The following is an 18,439-nucleotide window of genomic DNA, read 5'->3' as shown; positions in this document are numbered from 1 at the left end:
TCCGTACGTAGAGGAGTAAGAAACACGTCGGGTGCGATGACGTCATTCGCTCTGATGTCTCGGCAGGCAGGCACGCACACGCGTTGAGCGGTTCTCATCCTTCCCTTCCACCCCCCCCCCCACCCACCCACCCACCCACCCACCCAACTCAACCCTGTTTTGTATTCTGAGTGTAGCTAGCAATAGCCTCAGAATAATGTAGATTGAATTATTTAGCGTACAGGACACTACAGTCCACACAAAGGTATATGGCCTACCTTGAATGTCAAGAACATAGTGAGGCGAAACCCTTGCTTGCTTCAAAAGGTAAGCCATTTGTGTGTGTCATTTGATTTCTCATCTCTGTCTACACATATTTCCCAATCCAGAGCATTGGCCTTCAACCATGACAACAGGGACGCATTCACGGGCATCGTGAACGGCAATTAAAGGAAAAAGGATGCATTGGCCGGGAATCGAACCCGAATTCTACCACTGAACCACCAATGCTGCACTGCAATGAAGGATACAGTTCGCAGAGGCCATCGTGAAAAGAAACGCCGATGTCAACAATCAGAGAGGATATACCAGCATGCGACAACACATTCCAGTGGCCTAAATGAAAGTTTAACCTTCGCACACCTTTCAAGGGATCCTGGTGTCACAAGCGGTAAAAGGAAACATCGTGACTGACTGACCAAAAGATGGGCTTGTGAGCGCTACCCAACCACCTCCAATGGTTTCATTACTATAACGGCAATATAATATGGCACATTGCAATATGTCGCGGTATATATCAAGTTTGGCCGGGCGGCACTATGTTGCAATGATTAAGGAAAGTCATCTGAACGACCAACCATCAGCTCAAAGATGATAAAGATAGCAGTGCCAACTGTGACTGTTCCCTGCCGGTACTGAGCGTGGGATGATACCGCATGCTATATGGTTTTAAATGTTTTAACCTAGCCGTCAGTTAAATGGTGATAATTCCCATGCGCGGTATTATCGATACACGCTTTGAATCTATGCGAGAAATACTTCACGAGTGACTGGTGGTAAAATGTCGCTGTCCTGGATGAATTAGGGAAGTATCCACAATAGTTGCCTGCATGCGGAACCCCGGAAGAGTCAACCAGACGTTGCAGTCTGGTAACCACCGAGACACATCCGTTTATCTAGCTGCGAGGCTGGCTAGTCCCACTGATTTGCCCTGACGAAGCTCCGTACTGCACCGACACACTTTATTCGAGCAAATACCCGGTATGTACCTGGCAGATACCTGGAATGCGCCGCTCCTCACCTCTGACAAGCCCCGTTGCATTTGCCTTCCCAGCCTGGGTTCATGCCTGGCTGATGGGCGGCTGATCTGTTAAATGATAATGATTAGGATTTAATAGGCTGCAATGCTTCGCGTGTCTACCAGATGGCATAAATTCATGAATTGTAATGCAGTATATATATATGTACTGTGCAGTATTGCAGCCAGCGGGAATAAAATGCTTCAATCCCTGCTGGAAAATAACTCAATGCACTCGGGCAGAAAACAGTCACAAACCTCAATACACCCGGGTATACCCGAATTCGTGGGACTAGCCCAGCTCGAATAAAGTGTGTCGCCAGTGTACGTAGAGGAGTAAGAAACACGTCGGGTGCGATGACGTCATTCGCTCTGATGTCTCGGCAGGCAGGCACGCACACGCGTTGAGCGGTTCTCATCCTTCCCTTCCACCCCCCCCCCCACCCACCCACCCACCATCAGCTCAAAGATCATAAAGATAGCAGTGCCAACTGTGACTGTTCCCTGCCGGTACTGAGCGTGGGATGATACCGCATGCTATATGGTTTTAAATGTTTTAACCTAGCCGTCAGTTAAATGGTGATAATTCCCATGCGCGGTATTATCGATACACGCTTTGAATCTATGCGAGAAATACTTCACGAGTGACTGGTGGTAAAATGTCGCTGTCCTGGATGAATTAGGGAAGTATCCACAATAGTTGCCTGCATGCGGAACCCCGGAAGAGTCAACCAGACGTTGCAGTCTGGTAACCACCGAGACACATCCGTTTATCTAGCTGCGAGGCTGGCTAGTCCCACTGATTTGCCCTGACGAAGCTCCGTACGTAGAGGAGTAAGAAACACGTCGGGTGCGATGACGTCATTCGCTCTGATGTCTCGGCAGGCAGGCACGCACACGCGTTGAGCGGTTCTCATCCTTCCCTTCCACCCCCCCCCCACCCACCCCCCCCCCACCCACCCAACTCAACCCTGTTTTGTATTCTGAGTGTAGCTAGCAATAGCCTCAGAATAATGTAGATTGAATTATTTAGCGTACAGGACACTACAGTCCACACAAAGGTATATGGCCTACCTTGAATGTCAAGAACATAGTGAGGCGAAACCCTTGCTTGCTTCAAAAGGTAAGCCATTTGTGTGTGTCATTTGATTTCTCATCTCTGTCTACACATATTTCCCAATCCAGAGCATTGGCCTTCAACCATGACAACAGGGACGCATTCACGGGCATCGTGAACGGCAATTAAAGGAAAAAGGATGCATTGGCCGGGAATCGAACCCGGGCCTCCCGCGTGGCAGGCGAGAATTCTACCACTGAACCACCAATGCTGCACTGCAATGAAGGATACAGTTCGCAGAGGCCATCGTGAAAAGAAACGCCGATGTCAACAATCAGAGAGGATATACCAGCATGCGACAACACATTCCAGTGGCCTAAATGAAAGTTTAACCTTCGCACACCTTTCAAGGGATCCTGGTGTCACAAGCGGTAAAAGGAAACATCGTGACTGACTGACCAAAAGATGGGCTTGTGAGCGCTACCCAACCACCTCCAATGGTTTCATTACTATAACGGCAATATAATACAGTCCACACAAAGGTATATGGCCTACCTTGAATGTCAAGAACATAGTGAGGCGAAACCCTTGCTTGCTTCAAAAGGTAAGCCATTTGTGTGTGTCATTTGATTTCTCATCTCTGTCTACACATATTTCCCAATCCAGAGCATTGGCCTTCAACCATGACAACAGGGACGCATTCACGGGCATCGTGAACGGCAATTAAAGGAAAAAGGATGCATTGGCCGGGAATCGAACCCGGGCCTCCCGCGTGGCAGGCGAGAATTCTACCACTGAACCACCAATGCTGCACTGCAATGAAGGATACAGTTCGCAGAGGCCATCGTGAAAAGAAACGCCGATGTCAACAATCAGAGAGGATATACCAGCATGCGACAACACATTCCAGTGGCCTAAATGAAAGTTTAACCTTCGCACACCTTTCAAGGGATCCTGGTGTCACAAGCGGTAAAAGGAAACATCGTGACTGACTGACCAAAAGATGGGCTTGTGAGCGCTACCCAACCACCTCCAATGGTTTCATTACTATAACGGCAATATAATATGGCACATTGCAATATGTCGCGGTATATATCAAGTTTGGCCGGGCGGCACTATGTTGCAATGATTAAGGAAAGTCATCTGAACGACCAACCATCAGCTCAAAGATGATAAAGATAGCAGTGCCAACTGTGACTGTTCCCTGCCGGTACTGAGCGTGGGATGATACCGCATGCTATATGGTTTTAAATGTTTTAACCTAGCCGTCAGTTAAATGGTGATAATTCCCATGCGCGGTATTATCGATACACGCTTTGAATCTATGCGAGAAATACTTCACGAGTGACTGGTGGTAAAATGTCGCTGTCCTGGATGAATTAGGGAAGTATCCACAATAGTTGCCTGCATGCGGAACCCCGGAAGAGTCAACCAGACGTTGCAGTCTGGTAACCACCGAGACACATCCGTTTATCTAGCTGCGAGGCTGGCTAGTCCCACTGATTTGCCCTGACGAAGCTCCGTACGTAGAGGAGTAAGAAACACGTCGGGTGCGATGACGTCATTCGCTCTGATGTCTCGGCAGGCAGGCACGCACACGCGTTGAGCGGTTCTCATCCTTCCCTTCCACCCCCCCCCCACCCACCCACCCACCCACCCACCCAACTCAACCCTGTTTTGTATTCTGAGTGTAGCTAGCAATAGCCTCAGAATAATGTAGATTGAATTATTTAGCGTACAGGACACTACAGTCCACACAAAGGTATATGGCCTACCTTGAATGTCAAGAACATAGTGAGGCGAAACCCTTGCTTGCTTCAAAAGGTAAGCCATTTGTGTGTGTCATTTGATTTCTCATCTCTGTCTACACATATTTCCCAATCCAGAGCATTGGCCTTCAACCATGACAACAGGGACGCATTCACGGGCATCGTGAACGGCAATTAAAGGAAAAAGGATGCATTGGCCGGGAATCGAACCCGAATTCTACCACTGAACCACCAATGCTGCACTGCAATGAAGGATACAGTTCGCAGAGGCCATCGTGAAAAGAAACGCCGATGTCAACAATCAGAGAGGATATACCAGCATGCGACAACACATTCCAGTGGCCTAAATGAAAGTTTAACCTTCGCACACCTTTCAAGGGATCCTGGTGTCACAAGCGGTAAAAGGAAACATCGTGACTGACTGACCAAAAGATGGGCTTGTGAGCGCTACCCAACCACCTCCAATGGTTTCATTACTATAACGGCAATATAATATGGCACATTGCAATATGTCGCGGTATATATCAAGTTTGGCCGGGCGGCACTATGTTGCAATGATTAAGGAAAGTCATCTGAACGACCAACCATCAGCTCAAAGATGATAAAGATAGCAGTGCCAACTGTGACTGTTCCCTGCCGGTACTGAGCGTGGGATGATACCGCATGCTATATGGTTTTAAATGTTTTAACCTAGCCGTCAGTTAAATGGTGATAATTCCCATGCGCGGTATTATCGATACACGCTTTGAATCTATGCGAGAAATACTTCACGAGTGACTGGTGGTAAAATGTCGCTGTCCTGGATGAATTAGGGAAGTATCCACAATAGTTGCCTGCATGCGGAACCCCGGAAGAGTCAACCAGACGTTGCAGTCTGGTAACCACCGAGACACATCCGTTTATCTAGCTGCGAGGCTGGCTAGTCCCACTGATTTGCCCTGACGAAGCTCCGTACGTAGAGGAGTAAGAAACACGTCGGGTGCGATGACGTCATTCGCTCTGATGTCTCGACAGGCAGGCACGCACACGCGTTGAGCGGTTCTCATCCTTCCCTTCCACCCCCCCCCCCACCCACCCACCCACCCACCCACCCACCCAACTCAACCCTGTTTTGTATTCTGAGTGTAGCTAGCAATAGCCTCAGAATAATGTAGATTGAATTATTTAGCGTACAGGACACTACAGTCCACACAAAGGTATATGGCCTACCTTGAATGTCAAGAACATAGTGAGGCGAAACCCTTGCTTGCTTCAAAAGGTAAGCCATTTGTGTGTGTCATTTGATTTCTCATCTCTGTCTACACATATTTCCCAATCCAGAGCATTGGCCTTCAACCATGACAACAGGGACGCATTCACGGGCATCGTGAACGGCAATTAAAGGAAAAAGGATGCATTGGCCGGGAATCGAACCCGGGCCTCCCGCGTGGCAGGCGAGAATTCTACCACTGAACCACCAATGCTGCACTGCAATGAAGGATACAGTTCGCAGAGGCCATCGTGAAAAGAAACGCCGATGTCAACAATCAGAGAGGATATACCAGCATGCGACAACACATTCCAGTGGCCTAAATGAAAGTTTAACCTTCGCACACCTTTCAAGGGATCCTGGTGTCACAAGCGGTAAAAGGAAACATCGTGACTGACTGACCAAAAGATGGGCTTGTGAGCGCTACCCAACCACCTCCAATGGTTTCATTACTATAACGGCAATATAATACAGTCCACACAAAGGTATATGGCCTACCTTGAATGTCAAGAACATAGTGAGGCGAAACCCTTGCTTGCTTCAAAAGGTAAGCCATTTGTGTGTGTCATTTGATTTCTCATCTCTGTCTACACATATTTCCCAATCCAGAGCATTGGCCTTCAACCATGACAACAGGGACGCATTCACGGGCATCGTGAACGGCAATTAAAGGAAAAAGGATGCATTGGCCGGGAATCGAACCCGGGCCTCCCGCGTGGCAGGCGAGAATTCTACCACTGAACCACCAATGCTGCACTGCAATGAAGGATACAGTTCGCAGAGGCCATCGTGAAAAGAAACGCCGATGTCAACAATCAGAGAGGATATACCAGCATGCGACAACACATTCCAGTGGCCTAAATGAAAGTTTAACCTTCGCACACCTTTCAAGGGATCCTGGTGTCACAAGCGGTAAAAGGAAACATCGTGACTGACTGACCAAAAGATGGGCTTGTGAGCGCTACCCAACCACCTCCAATGGTTTCATTACTATAACGGCAATATAATACAGTCCACACAAAGGTATATGGCCTACCTTGAATGTCAAGAACATAGTGAGGCGAAACCCTTGCTTGCTTCAAAAGGTAAGCCATTTGTGTGTGTCATTTGATTTCTCATCTCTGTCTACACATATTTCCCAATCCAGAGCATTGGCCTTCAACCATGACAACAGGGACGCATTCACGGGCATCGTGAACGGCAATTAAAGGAAAAAGGATGCATTGGCCGGGAATCGAACCCGGGCCTCCCGCGTGGCAGGCGAGAATTCTACCACTGAACCACCAATGCTGCACTGCAATGAAGGATACAGTTCGCAGAGGCCATCGTGAAAAGAAACGCCGATGTCAACAATCAGAGAGGATATACCAGCATGCGACAACACATTCCAGTGGCCTAAATGAAAGTTTAACCTTCGCACACCTTTCAAGGGATCCTGGTGTCACAAGCGGTAAAAGGAAACATCGTGACTGACTGACCAAAAGATGGGCTTGTGAGCGCTACCCAACCACCTCCAATGGTTTCATTACTATAACGGCAATATAATATGGCACATTGCAATATGTCGCGGTATATATCAAGTTTGGCCGGGCGGCACTATGTTGCAATGATTAAGGAAAGTCATCTGAACGACCAACCATCAGCTCAAAGATGATAAAGATAGCAGTGCCAACTGTGACTGTTCCCTGCCGGTACTGAGCGTGGGATGATACCGCATGCTATATGGTTTTAAATGTTTTAACCTAGCCGTCAGTTAAATGGTGATAATTCCCATGCGCGGTATTATCGATACACGCTTTGAATCTATGCGAGAAATACTTCACGAGTGACTGGTGGTAAAATGTCGCTGTCCTGGATGAATTAGGGAAGTATCCACAATAGTTGCCTGCATGCGGAACCCCGGAAGAGTCAACCAGACGTTGCAGTCTGGTAACCACCGAGACACATCCGTTTATCTAGCTGCGAGGCTGGCTAGTCCCACTGATTTGCCCTGACGAAGCTCCGTACGTAGAGGAGTAAGAAACACGTCGGGTGCGATGACGTCATTCGCTCTGATGTCTCGGCAGGCAGGCACGCACACGCGTTGAGCGGTTCTCATCCTTCCCTTCCACCCCCCCCCCCACCCACCCACCCAACTCAACCCTGTTTTGTATTCTGAGTGTAGCTAGCAATAGCCTCAGAATAATGTAGATTGAATTATTTAGCGTACAGGACACTACAGTCCACACAAAGGTATATGGCCTACCTTGAATGTCAAGAACATAGTGAGGCGAAACCCTTGCTTGCTTCAAAAGGTAAGCCATTTGTGTGTGTCATTTGATTTCTCATCTCTGTCTACACATATTTCCCAATCCAGAGCATTGGCCTTCAACCATGACAACAGGGACGCATTCACGGGCATCGTGAACGGCAATTAAAGGAAAAAGGATGCATTGGCCGGGAATCGAACCCGGGCCTCCCGCGTGGCAGGCGAGAATTCTACCACTGAACCACCAATGCTGCACTGCAATGAAGGATACAGTTCGCAGAGGCCATCGTGAAAAGAAACGCCGATGTCAACAATCAGAGAGGATATACCAGCATGCGACAACACATTCCAGTGGCCTAAATGAAAGTTTAACCTTCGCACACCTTTCAAGGGATCCTGGTGTCACAAGCGGTAAAAGGAAACATCGTGACTGACTGACCAAAAGATGGGCTTGTGAGCGCTACCCAACCACCTCCAATGGTTTCATTACTATAACGGCAATATAATATGGCACATTGCAATATGTCGCGGTATATATCAAGTTTGGCCGGGCGGCACTATGTTGCAATGATTAAGGAAAGTCATCTGAACGACCAACCATCAGCTCAAAGATGATAAAGATAGCAGTGCCAACTGTGACTGTTCCCTGCCGGTACTGAGCGTGGGATGATACCGCATGCTATATGGTTTTAAATGTTTTAACCTAGCCGTCAGTTAAATGGTGATAATTCCCATGCGCGGTATTATCGATACACGCTTTGAATCTATGCGAGAAATACTTCACGAGTGACTGGTGGTAAAATGTCGCTGTCCTGGATGAATTAGGGAAGTATCCACAATAGTTGCCTGCATGCGGAACCCCGGAAGAGTCAACCAGACGTTGCAGTCTGGTAACCACCGAGACACATCCGTTTATCTAGCTGCGAGGCTGGCTAGTCCCACTGATTTGCCCTGACGAAGCTCCGTACGTAGAGGAGTAAGAAACACGTCGGGTGCGATGACGTCATTCGCTCTGATGTCTCGGCAGGCAGGCACGCACACGCGTTGAGCGGTTCTCATCCTTCCCTTCCACCCCCCCCCCACCCACCCCCCCCCACCCACCCACCCACCCACCCACCCAACTCAACCCTGTTTTGTATTCTGAGTGTAGCTAGCAATAGCCTCAGAATAATGTAGATTGAATTATTTAGCGTACAGGACACTACAGTCCACACAAAGGTATATGGCCTACCTTGAATGTCAAGAACATAGTGAGGCGAAACCCTTGCTTGCTTCAAAAGGTAAGCCATTTGTGTGTGTCATTTGATTTCTCATCTCTGTCTACACATATTTCCCAATCCAGAGCATTGGCCTTCAACCATGACAACAGGGACGCATTCACGGGCATCGTGAACGGCAATTAAAGGAAAAAGGATGCATTGGCCGGGAATCGAACCCGGGCCTCCCGCGTGGCAGGCGAGAATTCTACCACTGAACCACCAATGCTGCACTGCAATGAAGGATACAGTTCGCAGAGGCCATCGTTAAAAGAAACGCCGATGTCAACAATCAGAGAGGATATACCAGCATGCGACAACACATTCCAGTGGCCTAAATGAAAGTTTAACCTTCGCACACCTTTCAAGGGATCCTGGTGTCACAAGCGGTAAAAGGAAACATCGTGACTGACTGACCAAAAGATGGGCTTGTGAGCGCTACCCAACCACCTCCAATGGTTTCATTACTATAACGGCAATATAATATGGCACATTGCAATATGTCGCGGTATATATCAAGTTTGGCCGGGCGGCACTATGTTGCAATGATTAAGGAAAGTCATCTGAACGACCAACCATCAGCTCAAAGATGATAAAGATAGCAGTGCCAACTGTGACTGTTCCCTGCCGGTACTGAGCGTGGGATGATACCGCATGCTATATGGTTTTAAATGTTTTAACCTAGCCGTCAGTTAAATGGTGATAATTCCCATGCGCGGTATTATCGATACACGCTTTGAATCTATGCGAGAAATACTTCACGAGTGACTGGTGGTAAAATGTCGCTGTCCTGGATGAATTAGGGAAGTATCCACAATAGTTGCCTGCATGCGGAACCCCGGAAGAGTCAACCAGACGTTGCAGTCTGGTAACCACCGAGACACATCCGTTTATCTAGCTGCGAGGCTGGCTAGTCCCACTGATTTGCCCTGACGAAGCTCCGTACGTAGAGGAGTAAGAAACACGTCGGGTGCGATGACGTCATTCGCTCTGATGTCTCGGCAGGCAGGCACGCACACGCGTTGAGCGGTTCTCATCCTTCCCTTCCACCCCCCCCCCCACCCACCCACCCACCCACCCACCCACCCAACTCAACCCTGTTTTGTATTCTGAGTGTAGCTAGCAATAGCCTCAGAATAATGTAGATTGAATTATTTAGCGTACAGGACACTACAGTCCACACAAAGGTATATGGCCTACCTTGAATGTCAAGAACATAGTGAGGCGAAACCCTTGCTTGCTTCAAAAGGTAAGCCATTTGTGTGTGTCATTTGATTTCTCATCTCTGTCTACACATATTTCCCAATCCAGAGCATTGGCCTTCAACCATGACAACAGGGACGCATTCACGGGCATCGTGAACGGCAATTAAAGGAAAAAGGATGCATTGGCCGGGAATCGAACCCGAATTCTACCACTGAACCACCAATGCTGCACTGCAATGAAGGATACAGTTCGCAGAGGCCATCGTGAAAAGAAACGCCGATGTCAACAATCAGAGAGGATATACCAGCATGCGACAACACATTCCAGTGGCCTAAATGAAAGTTTAACCTTCGCACACCTTTCAAGGGATCCTGGTGTCACAAGCGGTAAAAGGAAACATCGTGACTGACTGACCAAAAGATGGGCTTGTGAGCGCTACCCAACCACCTCCAATGGTTTCATTACTATAACGGCAATATAATATGGCACATTGCAATATGTCGCGGTATATATCAAGTTTGGCCGGGCGGCACTATGTTGCAATGATTAAGGAAAGTCATCTGAACGACCAACCATCAGCTCAAAGATGATAAAGATAGCAGTGCCAACTGTGACTGTTCCCTGCCGGTACTGAGCGTGGGATGATACCGCATGCTATATGGTTTTAAATGTTTTAACCTAGCCGTCAGTTAAATGGTGATAATTCCCATGCGCGGTATTATCGATACACGCTTTGAATCTATGCGAGAAATACTTCACGAGTGACTGGTGGTAAAATGTCGCTGTCCTGGATGAATTAGGGAAGTATCCACAATAGTTGCCTGCATGCGGAACCCCGGAAGAGTCAACCAGACGTTGCAGTCTGGTAACCACCGAGACACATCCGTTTATCTAGCTGCGAGGCTGGCTAGTCCCACTGATTTGCCCTGACGAAGCTCCGTACGTAGAGGAGTAAGAAACACGTCGGGTGCGATGACGTCATTCGCTCTGATGTCTCGGCAGGCAGGCACGCACACGCGTTGAGCGGTTCTCATCCTTCCCTTCCACCCCCCCCCCACCCACCCCCCCCCCACCCACCCAACTCAACCCTGTTTTGTATTCTGAGTGTAGCTAGCAATAGCCTCAGAATAATGTAGATTGAATTATTTAGCGTACAGGACACTACAGTCCACACAAAGGTATATGGCCTACCTTGAATGTCAAGAACATAGTGAGGCGAAACCCTTGCTTGCTTCAAAAGGTAAGCCATTTGTGTGTGTCATTTGATTTCTCATCTCTGTCTACACATATTTCCCAATCCAGAGCATTGGCCTTCAACCATGACAACAGGGACGCATTCACGGGCATCGTGAACGGCAATTAAAGGAAAAAGGATGCATTGGCCGGGAATCGAACCCGGGCCTCCCGCGTGGCAGGCGAGAATTCTACCACTGAACCACCAATGCTGCACTGCAATGAAGGATACAGTTCGCAGAGGCCATCGTGAAAAGAAACGCCGATGTCAACAATCAGAGAGGATATACCAGCATGCGACAACACATTCCAGTGGCCTAAATGAAAGTTTAACCTTCGCACACCTTTCAAGGGATCCTGGTGTCACAAGCGGTAAAAGGAAACATCGTGACTGACTGACCAAAAGATGGGCTTGTGAGCGCTACCCAACCACCTCCAATGGTTTCATTACTATAACGGCAATATAATACAGTCCACACAAAGGTATATGGCCTACCTTGAATGTCAAGAACATAGTGAGGCGAAACCCTTGCTTGCTTCAAAAGGTAAGCCATTTGTGTGTGTCATTTGATTTCTCATCTCTGTCTACACATATTTCCCAATCCAGAGCATTGGCCTTCAACCATGACAACAGGGACGCATTCACGGGCATCGTGAACGGCAATTAAAGGAAAAAGGATGCATTGGCCGGGAATCGAACCCGGGCCTCCCGCGTGGCAGGCGAGAATTCTACCACTGAACCACCAATGCTGCACTGCAATGAAGGATACAGTTCGCAGAGGCCATCGTGAAAAGAAACGCCGATGTCAACAATCAGAGAGGATATACCAGCATGCGACAACACATTCCAGTGGCCTAAATGAAAGTTTAACCTTCGCACACCTTTCAAGGGATCCTGGTGTCACAAGCGGTAAAAGGAAACATCGTGACTGACTGACCAAAAGATGGGCTTGTGAGCGCTACCCAACCACCTCCAATGGTTTCATTACTATAACGGCAATATAATATGGCACATTGCAATATGTCGCGGTATATATCAAGTTTGGCCGGGCGGCACTATGTTGCAATGATTAAGGAAAGTCATCTGAACGACCAACCATCAGCTCAAAGATGATAAAGATAGCAGTGCCAACTGTGACTGTTCCCTGCCGGTACTGAGCGTGGGATGATACCGCATGCTATATGGTTTTAAATGTTTTAACCTAGCCGTCAGTTAAATGGTGATAATTCCCATGCGCGGTATTATCGATACACGCTTTGAATCTATGCGAGAAATACTTCACGAGTGACTGGTGGTAAAATGTCGCTGTCCTGGATGAATTAGGGAAGTATCCACAATAGTTGCCTGCATGCGGAACCCCGGAAGAGTCAACCAGACGTTGCAGTCTGGTAACCACCGAGACACATCCGTTTATCTAGCTGCGAGGCTGGCTAGTCCCACTGATTTGCCCTGACGAAGCTCCGTACGTAGAGGAGTAAGAAACACGTCGGGTGCGATGACGTCATTCGCTCTGATGTCTCGGCAGGCAGGCACGCACACGCGTTGAGCGGTTCTCATCCTTCCCTTCCACCCCCCCCCCACCCACCCACCCACCCACCCACCCAACTCAACCCTGTTTTGTATTCTGAGTGTAGCTAGCAATAGCCTCAGAATAATGTAGATTGAATTATTTAGCGTACAGGACACTACAGTCCACACAAAGGTATATGGCCTACCTTGAATGTCAAGAACATAGTGAGGCGAAACCCTTGCTTGCTTCAAAAGGTAAGCCATTTGTGTGTGTCATTTGATTTCTCATCTCTGTCTACACATATTTCCCAATCCAGAGCATTGGCCTTCAACCATGACAACAGGGACGCATTCACGGGCATCGTGAACGGCAATTAAAGGAAAAAGGATGCATTGGCCGGGAATCGAACCCGGGCCTCCCGCGTGGCAGGCGAGAATTCTACCACTGAACCACCAATGCTGCACTGCAATGAAGGATACAGTTCGCAGAGGCCATCGTGAAAAGAAACGCCGATGTCAACAATCAGAGAGGATATACCAGCATGCGACAACACATTCCAGTGGCCTAAATGAAAGTTTAACCTTCGCACACCTTTCAAGGGATCCTGGTGTCACAAGCGGTAAAAGGAAACATCGTGACTGACTGACCAAAAGATGGGCTTGTGAGCGCTACCCAACCACCTCCAATGGTTTCATTACTATAACGGCAATATAATATGGCACATTGCAATATGTCGCGGTATATATCAAGTTTGGCCGGGCGGCACTATGTTGCAATGATTAAGGAAAGTCATCTGAACGACCAACCATCAGCTCAAAGATGATAAAGATAGCAGTGCCAACTGTGACTGTTCCCTGCCGGTACTGAGCGTGGGATGATACCGCATGCTATATGGTTTTAAATGTTTTAACCTAGCCGTCAGTTAAATGGTGATAATTCCCATGCGCGGTATTATCGATACACGCTTTGAATCTATGCGAGAAATACTTCACGAGTGACTGGTGGTAAAATGTCGCTGTCCTGGATGAATTAGGGAAGTATCCACAATAGTTGCCTGCATGCGGAACCCCGGAAGAGTCAACCAGACGTTGCAGTCTGGTAACCACCGAGACACATCCGTTTATCTAGCTGCGAGGCTGGCTAGTCCCACTGATTTGCCCTGACGAAGCTCCGTACGTAGAGGAGTAAGAAACACGTCGGGTGCGATGACGTCATTCGCTCTGATGTCTCGGCAGGCAGGCACGCACACGCGTTGAGCGGTTCTCATCCTTCCCTTCCACCCCCCCCCCCACCCACCCACCCAACTCAACCCTGTTTTGTATTCTGAGTGTAGCTAGCAATAGCCTCAGAATAATGTAGATTGAATTATTTAGCGTACAGGACACTACAGTCCACACAAAGGTATATGGCCTACCTTGAATGTCAAGAACATAGTGAGGCGAAACCCTTGCTTGCTTCAAAAGGTAAGCCATTTGTGTGTGTCATTTGATTTCTCATCTCTGTCTACACATATTTCCCAATCCAGAGCATTGGCCTTCAACCATGACAACAGGGACGCATTCACGGGCATCGTGAACGGCAATTAAAGGAAAAAGGATGCATTGGCCGGGAATCGAACCCGGGCCTCCCGCGTGGCAGGCGAGAATTCTACCACTGAACCACCAATGCTGCACTGCAATGAAGGATACAGTTCGCAGAGGCCATCGTGAAAAGAAACGCCGATGTCAACAATCAGAGAGGATATACCAGCATGCGACAACACATTCCAGTGGCCTAAATGAAAGTTTAACCTTCGCACACCTTTCAAGGGATCCTGGTGTCACAAGCGGTAAAAGGAAACATCGTGACTGACTGACCAAAAGATGGGCTTGTGAGCGCTACCCAACCACCTCCAATGGTTTCATTACTATAACGGCAATATAATATGGCACATTGCAATATGTCGCGGTATATATCAAGTTTGGCCGGGCGGCACTATGTTGCAATGATTAAGGAAAGTCATCTGAACGACCAACCATCAGCTCAAAGATGATAAAGATAGCAGTGCCAACTGTGACTGTTCCCTGCCGGTACTGAGCGTGGGATGATACCGCATGCTATATGGTTTTAAATGTTTTAACCTAGCCGTCAGTTAAATGGTGATAATTCCCATGCGCGGTATTATCGATACACGCTTTGAATCTATGCGAGAAATACTTCACGAGTGACTGGTGGTAAAATGTCGCTGTCCTGGATGAATTAGGGAAGTATCCACAATAGTTGCCTGCATGCGGAACCCCGGAAGAGTCAACCAGACGTTGCAGTCTGGTAACCACCGAGACACATCCGTTTATCTAGCTGCGAGGCTGGCTAGTCCCACTGATTTGCCCTGACGAAGCTCCGTACGTAGAGGAGTAAGAAACACGTCGGGTGCGATGACGTCATTCGCTCTGATGTCTCGGCAGGCAGGCACGCACACGCGTTGAGCGGTTCTCATCCTTCCCTTCCACCCCCCCCCCCACCCACCCACCCACCCACCCAACTCAACCCTGTTTTGTATTCTGAGTGTAGCTAGCAATAGCCTCAGAATAATGTAGATTGAATTATTTAGCGTACAGGACACTACAGTCCACACAAAGGTATATGGCCTACCTTGAATGTCAAGAACATAGTGAGGCGAAACCCTTGCTTGCTTCAAAAGGTAAGCCATTTGTGTGTGTCATTTGATTTCTCATCTCTGTCTACACATATTTCCCAATCCAGAGCATTGGCCTTCAACCATGACAACAGGGACGCATTCACGGGCATCGTGAACGGCAATTAAAGGAAAAAGGATGCATTGGCCGGGAATCGAACCCGGGCCTCCCGCGTGGCAGGCGAGAATTCTACCACTGAACCACCAATGCTGCACTGCAATGAAGGATACAGTTCGCAGAGGCCATCGTGAAAAGAAACGCCGATGTCAACAATCAGAGAGGATATACCAGCATGCGACAACACATTCCAGTGGCCTAAATGAAAGTTTAACCTTCGCACACCTTTCAAGGGATCCTGGTGTCACAAGCGGTAAAAGGAAACATCGTGACTGACTGACCAAAAGATGGGCTTGTGAGCGCTACCCAACCACCTCCAATGGTTTCATTACTATAACGGCAATATAATATGGCACATTGCAATATGTCGCGGTATATATCAAGTTTGGCCGGGCGGCACTATGTTGCAATGATTAAGGAAAGTCATCTGAACGACCAACCATCAGCTCAAAGATGATAAAGATAGCAGTGCCAACTGTGACTGTTCCCTGCCGGTACTGAGCGTGGGATGATACCGCATGCTATATGGTTTTAAATGTTTTAACCTAGCCGTCAGTTAAATGGTGATAATTCCCATGCGCGGTATTATCGATACACGCTTTGAATCTATGCGAGAAATACTTCACGAGTGACTGGTGGTAAAATGTCGCTGTCCTGGATGAATTAGGGAAGTATCCACAATAGTTGCCTGCATGCGGAACCCCGGAAGAGTCAACCAGACGTTGCAGTCTGGTAACCACCGAGACACATCCGTTTATCTAGCTGCGAGGCTGGCTAGTCCCACTGATTTGCCCTGACGAAGCTCCGTACGTAGAGGAGTAAGAAACACGTCGGGTGCGATGACGTCATTCGCTCTGATGTCTCGGCAGGCAGGCACGCACACGCGTTGAGCGGTTCTCATCCTTCCCTTCCACCCCCCCCCCCACCCACCCACCCACCCACCCACCCAACTCAACCCTGTTTTGTATTCTGAGTGTAGCTAGCAATAGCCTCAGAATAATGTAGATTGAATTATTTAGCGTACAGGACACTACAGTCCACACAAAGGTATATGGCCTACCTTGAATGTCAAGAACATAGTGAGGCGAAACCCTTGCTTGCTTCAAAAGGTAAGCCATTTGTGTGTGTCATTTGATTTCTCATCTCTGTCTACACATATTTCCCAATCCAGAGCATTGGCCTTCAACCATGACAACAGGGACGCATTCACGGGCATCGTGAACGGCAATTAAAGGAAAAAGGATGCATTGGCCGGGAATCGAACCCGGGCCTCCCGCGTGGCAGGCGAGAATTCTACCACTGAACCACCAATGCTGCACTGCAATGAAGGATACAGTTCGCAGAGGCCATCGTGAAAAGAAACGCCGATGTCAACAATCAGAGAGGATATACCAGCATGCGACAACACATTCCAGTGGCCTAAATGAAAGTTTAACCTTCGCACACCTTTCAAGGGATCCTGGTGTCACAAGCGGTAAAAGGAAACATCGTGACTGACTGACCAAAAGATGGGCTTGTGAGCGCTACCCAACCACCTCCAATGGTTTCATTACTATAACGGCAATATAATATGGCACATTGCAATATGTCGCGGTATATATCAAGTTTGGCCGGGCGGCACTATGTTGCAATGATTAAGGAAAGTCATCTGAACGACCAACCATCAGCTCAAAGATGATAAAGATAGCAGTGCCAACTGTGACTGTTCCCTGCCGGTACTGAGCGTGGGATGATACCGCATGCTATATGGTTTTAAATGTTTTAACCTAGCCGTCAGTTAAATGGTGATAATTCCCATGCGCGGTATTATCGATACACGCTTTGAATCTATGCGAGAAATACTTCACGAGTGACTGGTGGTAAAATGTCGCTGTCCTGGATGAATTAGGGAAGTATCCACAATAGTTGCCTGCATGCGGAACCCCGGAAGAGTCAACCAGACGTTGCAGTCTGGTAACCACCGAGACACATCCGTTTATCTAGCTGCGAGGCTGGCTAGTCCCACTGATTTGCCCTGACGAAGCTCCGTACGTAGAGGAGTAAGAAACACGTCGGGTGCGATGACGTCATTCGCTCTGATGTCTCGGCAGGCAGGCACGCACACGCGTTGAGCGGTTCTCATCCTTCCCTTCCACCCCCCCCCCCCACCCACCCACCCAACTCAACCCTGTTTTGTATTCTGAGTGTAGCTAGCAATAGCCTCAGAATAATGTAGATTGAATTATTTAGCGTACAGGACACTACAGTCCACACAAAGGTATATGGCCTACCTTGAATGTCAAGAACATAGTGAGGCGAAACCCTTGCTTGCTTCAAAAGGTAAGCCATTTGTGTGTGTCATTTGATTTCTCATCTCTGTCTACACATATTTCCCAATCCAGAGCATTGGCCTTCAACCATGACAACAGGGACGCATTCACGGGCATCGTGAACGGCAATTAAAGGAAAAAGGATGCATTGGCCGGGAATCGAACCCGGGCCTCCCGCGTGGCAGGCGAGAATTCTACCACTGAACCACCAATGCTGCACTGCAATGAAGGATACAGTTCGCAGAGGCCATCGTTAAAAGAAACGCCGATGTCAACAATCAGAGAGGATATACCAGCATGCGACAACACATTCCAGTGGCCTAAATGAAAGTTTAACCTTCGCACACCTTTCAAGGGATCCTGGTGTCACAAGCGGTAAAAGGAAACATCGTGACTGACTGACCAAAAGATGGGCTTGTGAGCGCTACCCAACCACCTCCAATGGTTTCATTACTATAACGGCAATATAATATGGCACATTGCAATATGTCGCGGTATATATCAAGTTTGGCCGGGCGGCACTATGTTGCAAT

General features: G+C 48.2%; 3 non-coding genes across 3 annotated transcripts; all 3 read right to left on the bottom strand.

Moving 5' to 3' along the window:
- Positions 1-2,533: 2,533 nt before the first annotated feature.
- On the bottom strand, positions 2,534-2,604 carry TRNAG-GCC (transfer RNA glycine (anticodon GCC)). The gene has a single exon. It is a non-coding gene; the product is annotated as a tRNA-Gly (tRNA).
- A 467-nt stretch (positions 2,605-3,071) lies between these two features.
- Positions 3,072-3,142, bottom strand: TRNAG-GCC (transfer RNA glycine (anticodon GCC)). The gene has a single exon. It is a non-coding gene; the product is annotated as a tRNA-Gly (tRNA).
- A 2,352-nt stretch (positions 3,143-5,494) lies between these two features.
- Positions 5,495-5,565, bottom strand: TRNAG-GCC (transfer RNA glycine (anticodon GCC)). Its single transcript has one exon. It is a non-coding gene; the product is annotated as a tRNA-Gly (tRNA).
- Between the last annotated feature and the right edge of the window lie 12,874 nt (positions 5,566-18,439).

Source organism: Ascaphus truei, unplaced genomic scaffold (genome assembly GCF_040206685.1).
Source record: "Ascaphus truei isolate aAscTru1 unplaced genomic scaffold, aAscTru1.hap1 HAP1_SCAFFOLD_537, whole genome shotgun sequence".
Taxonomy (NCBI): Eukaryota; Metazoa; Chordata; class Amphibia; order Anura; family Ascaphidae; genus Ascaphus; species Ascaphus truei.
The sequence above is the reverse complement of the archived record's forward strand: the minus strand, read 5'-3'. Positions and strand labels throughout refer to the sequence as shown.